This window comes from Temnothorax longispinosus, chromosome 8 (genome assembly GCF_030848805.1).
Source record: "Temnothorax longispinosus isolate EJ_2023e chromosome 8, Tlon_JGU_v1, whole genome shotgun sequence".
Lineage (NCBI taxonomy): Eukaryota > Metazoa > Arthropoda > Insecta > Hymenoptera > Formicidae > Temnothorax > Temnothorax longispinosus.
Window position 1 is genome coordinate 7605405 of NC_092365.1, and position 7751 is coordinate 7613155.

The 7751-nt window shown below is 40.9% G+C and overlaps 1 pseudogene; it reads left to right on the plus strand.

Annotated features, from left to right (window-relative positions):
• The first annotated feature begins 1406 nt into the window (after nt 1–1406).
• Nucleotides 1407–2496, plus strand: LOC139817738 (uncharacterized; annotated as a pseudogene).
• Nucleotides 2497–7751: the final 5255 nt, after the last annotated feature.

Consider the following 7751-nt stretch of genomic DNA (forward strand, 5'->3'; position numbering starts at 1 on the left):
TTGTTTTGTCAAGCATGACGAGGCGGGCGGGAATGTTTGAGATCGCAATAATCAGCATCGCGAAGCAATTACGTCCGGCTGAATGCCAGCGCATGCACGCTTGCGAGAATTAATATTCGCGTCAAATGTCGCTCAAGAATTGCCTCGGTAATATTCAGGGCACGAACACGATAACCGGGGCCCCTTGATTTGACTGTGTGGTTTCTGGTGGTATTTTTTACGCTGAACAAAAAATTATATAGGTCTTATAGGGCTAACTGCTTTAGTTTTTGAGATATGCAGTATTAAAGCTCAAAATTAATATAACTTGGTAAATGTCTAGATTAAAGGCGACCTCACCGGTGTGAGGTATGCGTGAACTATTTCGGGACTACCGCACCTCCCCCGAAAGCACGGAAGGGGGGGGTGTGCGTGAACCTCGGTTCGCGTGGAAAGTGTATGCGTGAACTATTTCGACATATATATTAGTTATTATGCTTTCCAATACTCAAAATAGCTGCTATATTTTCAAAACTTTTTTTTGTTAATAACTTTTTAATGAATAACGAGCGACGGCTAAAACCTTCTGAAGGTCACTCGGAGTCGTGACTTTGACAACATATATCAAGGTCATTAAAATCGGTGAGGTCGCCCTTAATCTAGACATTTACCAAGTTATATTTATTTTGAGCTTTAATACTGCATATCTCGAAAACTAAAGCAGTTAGCCCTATAAGACCTATATAATTTTTTGTTCAGCGTAAAAAATACTACCAGAAACCACAGTCAAATCAAGGGGCCCCGGTTATCGTGTTCTCCCCATATTCAGTATAGCATCTTAGGATCTATAGGATCTATAGGATCTTTCGTGATTAGCATTCTGACTTCAACATTGTTTTCAATAATAAGGTCAAGCTTTGTTCGACGGTCCGTACGACTTATCTGCGCTCACACAAAGGAAAGATCTATGCTATAAACAAAGCAGTCGAAAATATGTAACGACCTGTTCGGATCGTCACTTGGCACTGTGACGTAGGCCGTCGGTGGCCTCCCTGAAATCATCGGCAATTAGCCTGGAGGGCGGCTCGTCTCCGAGACGATAAAGGACCGCCGCTGCGCCGCGGAACCGCCTGTCCGCTTGTCGCTTTTCGCACGCTATACACCGCTTAACAACGCCTTGCAATCCGCACTTGCTTTTGCGCCAGTGATTCGCTTGTCTTTCGCCGCTATTGCCGTGCTCACATTAGTGCGCGCTCACGGATTTTTTCCGCCTCTGGAAATAAATTAAGAACTCTGTACATAGTGTAAATATAGACTTTATTTTCCGCATTTTTGTGTACTTGCTGTCTCTTTACTTGTAGTCGTCTTCTACCTCGCGTTATCTCGCGTTACCGCGCGCTCTCGAACACTTACTCAAGAGCGAGAAAATGGATGCTGCCAAAAAGCAGAGGAAAATTCTGCGCGCGAGCTTCACGAAAGCGCTCAATGCCTTTACGGCCAAAATGGACGTCAAAGAGCCGCGGGAAGAAAAGATGCGTATATATTTGCGTTTATATAAGTAGCGTTTCAGTTTCTTGAAACCAAGATGGCAGAGTTGGATACGGTACATTCCACGTACAACCAATTACTTTTCCAATCGGATGCGGACGACGACACCATTATGAAGGAGCTTGAATTGGACGATCGGTATAAGACGAACTTCATTTCAGCAAAAATAAAGATGGTAAATCTGACGTCGACGTCGGTCGACGCACCAAGGACAGTTTCCAGTGCCGTTAAGACAGCGAACCTCCCGAAATTAGAACTGCAAAAATTCAGTGGCATGGTCAAGGAGTGGCTTCCGTTTTGGAGTCAGTTTAAGAAGATACACGACGACCAGACGATTAGTAATATTTAGATAAGTTCCAATATTTACATCAAGCTACGCTTCCGGATTCTCGTGCCAAGGAGATTGTGCAAAGTTTCTCGCCAACGGGAGAAAATTATGTGAAAGCGATCGCGAGTTTAAAAAATCGTTTTGGACGAGAGGACGTCATTGTAGAATTCTATGTGCGGGAGTTGCTCAGCTTGGTATTGCAGAATGCGGTGAGGGGAACCAAGAAGGCATCGCTGGCGAGTGTGTATGATAAACTTGAGTGCTACATTCGCGCATTGGAAACGCTAGGCGTGACAACAGACAGATGCGCTGCCAAGCTCTATCCTTTAGTCGAATCGTCGCTCCCTGAGGAAGTACTACGCACATGGCAACGCAGCAGACGAGAGAGACCAGAAGATAATGAAGAACGTGAAATTACCGACCGACTGTCCAATCTTCTCAAATTTTTGCAACGCGAGGTCGAGAATGAAGAACGCATCGACATGGCGCTGACAAGATTACCGGTGGAACAAGAAATAGTAAAGAAGCAGAAGAGCAATATAGAAGCATCGAAAGAAGCACTCAGCGCTAGTGTTCTTCTTGTTTCTAAAGACCCTAAGCCCGCGGAGTGCGTATTTTGCAAATCGAATCATAAGAGTTAGGTCTGCGAAAATGCGCGAAAATTAACGCTTGACGAGCGAAAAGAGATCGTAAAAAAAGAAAAATGCTGTTTTAATTGTCTAAAGCGCGGACACGTGTATCAAAAATGTAAGGTTAAATTGCGATGCAATTGGTGTTCGAGACGACACGTGTTAGTGATGTGCCCGGGTATAGTCCGCAAAGAAAATGTTCCGCTGAATAAACCCGATAATAAAGATCCCGTGAAAGCCGCGGAAAAACATAGTTTAGCCAGGCTGAGCAAAATGCATGACGTTTATTTACAAACGCTTCGCGTAAAGTTGTACTCGCAATCACGAGAAAAAATAGTAAGAGCGGTCATAGATACAGTTTCCCAACGTTCATACATCCGCACCGATGTTGCAAGAGAATTAGGTTATGTTTCTCGGGGCAGGCAGGAGATTTTGCATTCTTTGTTTGGCGGGGTTAAATCAGAATGTAAAACACATAATGTATTTTTCACGACTAAAAAATCTCGATGATTCTTATGCGTGCAATTTTTCGGTAATGGATCAGGAAACTATTTGTTCTCCAATTCAAAACATTAAAAAAGATAAGTGGGTCGAGGAATTACGGGATCAAAATGTTCATTTAACGGACATTGGAGAGAGCAGTAGCTCGATAGATATTTTTATCGGCGCGGATGTAGCGGGCAAATTAATAACGGGCCGCAAATACGATTTAAAGAACGGTCTGACAGTCTTCGAAACACGGTTAGGATGGACGGTGATAGGAAAATTGCCGAGAGAATCTCAAAGGGTCGACGTGGCGGTAATGATCACTACGTTATTCATACAGGAGGCTAATATATCAGATCTATGGCGTTTGGATGTGGTCGGTATTTCGGAGCCAATCGAAAGGGCGAGTTGATTAGTTAGAGAAGAGCAAACGCGGGAATTAAAAAAAAAAACAGCTAAATTGAATGACGAAGGTCGGTATGAAGTTAAATTGCCATAGGTAGAGGATCACGCACCTGTTTCTAGTAATTATAACGCGTTTAAGATTAAAAAAATGTATCAAGAGACACGGTAGTGTCTCGCGCCAAGTACACGCGGAGCGAGACCGACCGTGACTCTTTTACGCGACGCGACGGGTTGCGAGTACCCGAGATGTTGAGATCTCGATAACGAGTGAACGGATCAAGTTCTAAGTAGGCTTGATCGATAGCTTGGGGTCCAATTAGGGGGGGGTTTCTCTCATAATATTCCGCTACGTGCCCTACGAGCGGAGATATTGCGACGCAAAGTCCAAATGTGAAAATTTATTTTTAAGATACGTATACTTCTTCTTCTAACGCCGACGTTCTTGTATGATGACGTCATAATCAGAAACGTCCCTTTCACTTTTTCGACGCTGGCGGCGCAGGTATCGCCAGTTTCGATATCGCGCGCGTATTTCGAAATTAGGTCGATAGACTTATCGGTCAGGAGTAAGATTTCTATTTAGGTATTTTAGGTAAATTAGGTATATACTTATATAATATATATTGAGTCAATTCCTTCATGTTTATCTGGAGAGATTTCGTATCCTTACATCGTATTACCACCGCTGCCGAAAAAGAAGGTTCTCTACGCTTGGCAGAAAGTGCCGCTAGGGAATTTTTAAGTCGATTCTTATGAATCAAGCTTGAATTCGATGTCTAGGTATCCCAGGTTGCCGATGACGAGGTCCAGATAGTGCGCTTTATAGTTTTCGGTGTCCAGGTGTAATAATACGTTGAATTCGATGTCTACGTGTCCCAGGTTGCCGATGACGAGGTCCACATAGTGCGCTCCGTAGTTTTCGGTGTCTACGTGTATTAATACCTTGAATTCGATGTCCACATGTCCCAGGTTGCCGATGACAAGATCCAGATAGTGCGCTTCATAGTTTTCGGTGTCCAGGTGTAATAATACGTTGAATTCGATGTCTACGTGTCCCAGGTTGCCGATGACGAGGTCCACATAGTGCGCTCCGTAGTTTTCGGTGTCTACATGTATTAATACCTTGAATTCGATGTCCACGTGTCCCAGGTTGCCGATGACAAGATCCAGATAGTGCGCTTTATAGTTTTCGGTGTCCAGGTGTAATCGTACGTTGAATTCGATGTCTAGGTGTCCCAGGTTGCCGATGACAAGGTCCACATAGTGCGCTTCGTAGTTTTCGGTGTCTACGTGTATTAATACCTTGAATTCGATGTCCACGTGTCCCAGGTTGCCGATGACGGGATCCAGATAGTGCGCTTCATAGTTTTCGGTGTTCAGGTGTAATCGTACGTTGAAATTGATGTCTAGGTGTCTCAGGTTGCTGATGACGAGGTCCAGATAGCGCGCTCCGTAGTTTTTGGTGTCTACGTGTATTAATACCTTGAATTTGATGTCCACGTGTCCCAGGTTGCTGATGACGGGATCCAGATAGTGCGCTTCATAGTTTTCGGTGTCCAGGTGTAATCGTACGTTGAATTCGATGTCTAGGTGTCCCAGGTTGGCGATGACGAGGTCCACATAGTGCGCTTCGTAGTTTTTGGTGTCCAGGTGTAATAATACGTTGAATGCAATGTCTAGGTGTCCCAGGTTGCCGATGACAATGTCTAGATAGTGAGCTCCGTAGTTTTCGGTGTCTACGTGTATTAATACCTTGAATTCGATGTCTAGGTGTCCCAGGTTGCCGATGACGAGATCCACATAGTGCGCTCCGTAGTTGTCGGTGTCTACGTGTATTAATATTTTGAAATTGATGTCTAGGTGTCTCAGGTTGCTGATGACGAGGTCCAGATAGCGCGCTCCGTAGTTTTCGGTGTCTAGATGTAATAATACCTCGAATTTGATGTCTACGTGTTTCAGGTTGCCGATGACGAGGTCCACATAGTGCGCTTTGTAGTTTTTGGTGTCTAGGTGTATTAATAACTTTAAATCTGAATGTAGGACACGTAGATATCGAATTCGAGGTATTAATACACGTAGACACCGAAAACTACGGAGCGCACTATGTGGACTTCGTCATCGGAAACGTGGGACACCTAGACATCGAATTCAACGTATTGTTATACCTGGACACCGAAAACTATAGAGCGCACTATCTGGAACCCGACATCAGCAACCTGGAACACGTGGACATCGAATTCAAGGTATTAATACACCTGAATACCGAAAACTATGAAGCGCACTATGTGAACCTCGTCATCGGCAACCTGGGACACCTAGACATCGAATTCAAGCTTGATTCATAAGAATCGACTTAAAAATTCCCTAGCGGCAGAATCAAGAGACACGGTAGTGTCTCGCGCCAAGTACACGCGGAGCGAGACCGACCGTGACTCTTTTACGCGACGCGACGGGTTGCGAGTACCCGAGATGTTGAGATCTCAATAACGAGTGAACGGATCAAGTTCTAAGTAGGCTTGATCGATAGCTTACGAGCGGAGATATTGCGACGCAAAGTCCAAATGTGAAAATTTTTTATTAAGATACTTCTTTTTCTATCTACTTCTAACGCCGACGTCTTATATGACACTACAAAAAGGCGTGATATCCGTACAAAATTACCTTTTTCAAAAAAAAGGTAAAAAAATGCGCCAAGTACACGCATAGTAGTATATACGTATTATGTTGTTACCTCGAAAAAAAACAAAGTGGTAGTATTATACCTCGAAATAACACCCTGTACATATTGTTTATACAATGCGTAATACTACAAAAAGGCGTGATATCTGTACAAAATTACCTTTTTTAAAAAAAAGGTAAAGAAAGGCGCCAAGTACACGCATAGTAGTGTATATGTTGTTACCTCGAAAAAAAAACAGTGGTAGTATTATACTTAAAAAATCTAAGTAACAAGTGGTAGACGAAATCTTTGTATCTTGAAAAATCTCGAAAAAACCTAAACAGTAGTATCTTCACCTCGAAAAAAAAAACAAAGTAGTAGTATTATACCTCGAAAAAACCTAAGTAACAAGTGGTGGACGTAATCTTTGTATCTCCAAAAATCTCGAAAAAACCTAAGCAGTATTATTTTTATTTCCACAAAATTATTACTCAAGTGATACACATCACAAAATTACGTTACCTTATCAAAAAATGAGTCGCGCTTCAAGTGATCTATTATTACAATTACAAAAAAGAAATGATATCTCTTTTTAAATTACAGCGCCAATTACAGAGAACATATATTTTTTGAGATACAAAGATTACGTCTACCACTTGTTACTTAGGTTTTTTCGAAATATAATATTACTACTGCTTTTCTTCGATTAGAATAAAAAATTGAATCATGAAGAATTACACAGGTAACAGTACAAAATACAAATATTTTATTAAAATATTTAAACCCAACAAGGGAATACAAGGTATTTAAATACAAAGTTTATATATGTATTTTAAAAGATTTAATCGCATCGCAAAGAATTACAGAGGTAACAGTACAAAAAATAAAAATATTTTATTAAAATACATAAATTTTTCTTGTCAAAAAACTTGGCGCTGCTAGAGAGAGAGAGAGAGAAAGAGAGAGAGAGAGAGAGAGAGACCTTTTACAAATTACACACACACATCGCCCACACCCACTCGCTCGCACATACACACCAGGCTGACCTAATTTTGAGGTCTAGCAGCGCCAAGTTTTTTGACAGAAAAATTTATGTATTTTAATAAAATATTTTTATTTTTTGTACTGTTACCTCTGTAATTCTTTGCGATGCGATTAAATCTTTTAAAATACATATATAAACTTTGTATTTAAATACCTTGTATTCCCTTGTTGGGTTTAAATATTTTAATAAAATATTTGTATTTTGTACTGTTACCTGTGTAATTCTTCATGATTCAATTTTTTATTCTAATCGAAGAAAAGCAGTAGTAATATTATATTTCGAAAAAACCTAAGTAACAAGTGGTAGACGTAATCTTTGTATCTCAAAAAATATATGTTCTCTGTAATTGGCGCTGTAATTTAAAAAGAGATATCATTTCTTTTTTGTAATTGTAATAATAGATCACTTGAAGCGCGACTCATTTTTTGATAAGGTAACGTAATTTTGTGATGTGTATCACTTGAGTAATAATTTTGTGGAAATAAAAATAATACTGCTTAGGTTTTTTCGAGATTTTTGGAGATACAAAGATTACGTCCACCACTTGTTACTTAGGTTTTTTCGAGGTATAATACTACTACTTTGTTTTTTTTTTCGAGGTGAAGATACTACTGTTTAGGTTTTTTCGAGATTTTTCAAGATACAAAGATTTCGTCTACCACTTGTTACTTA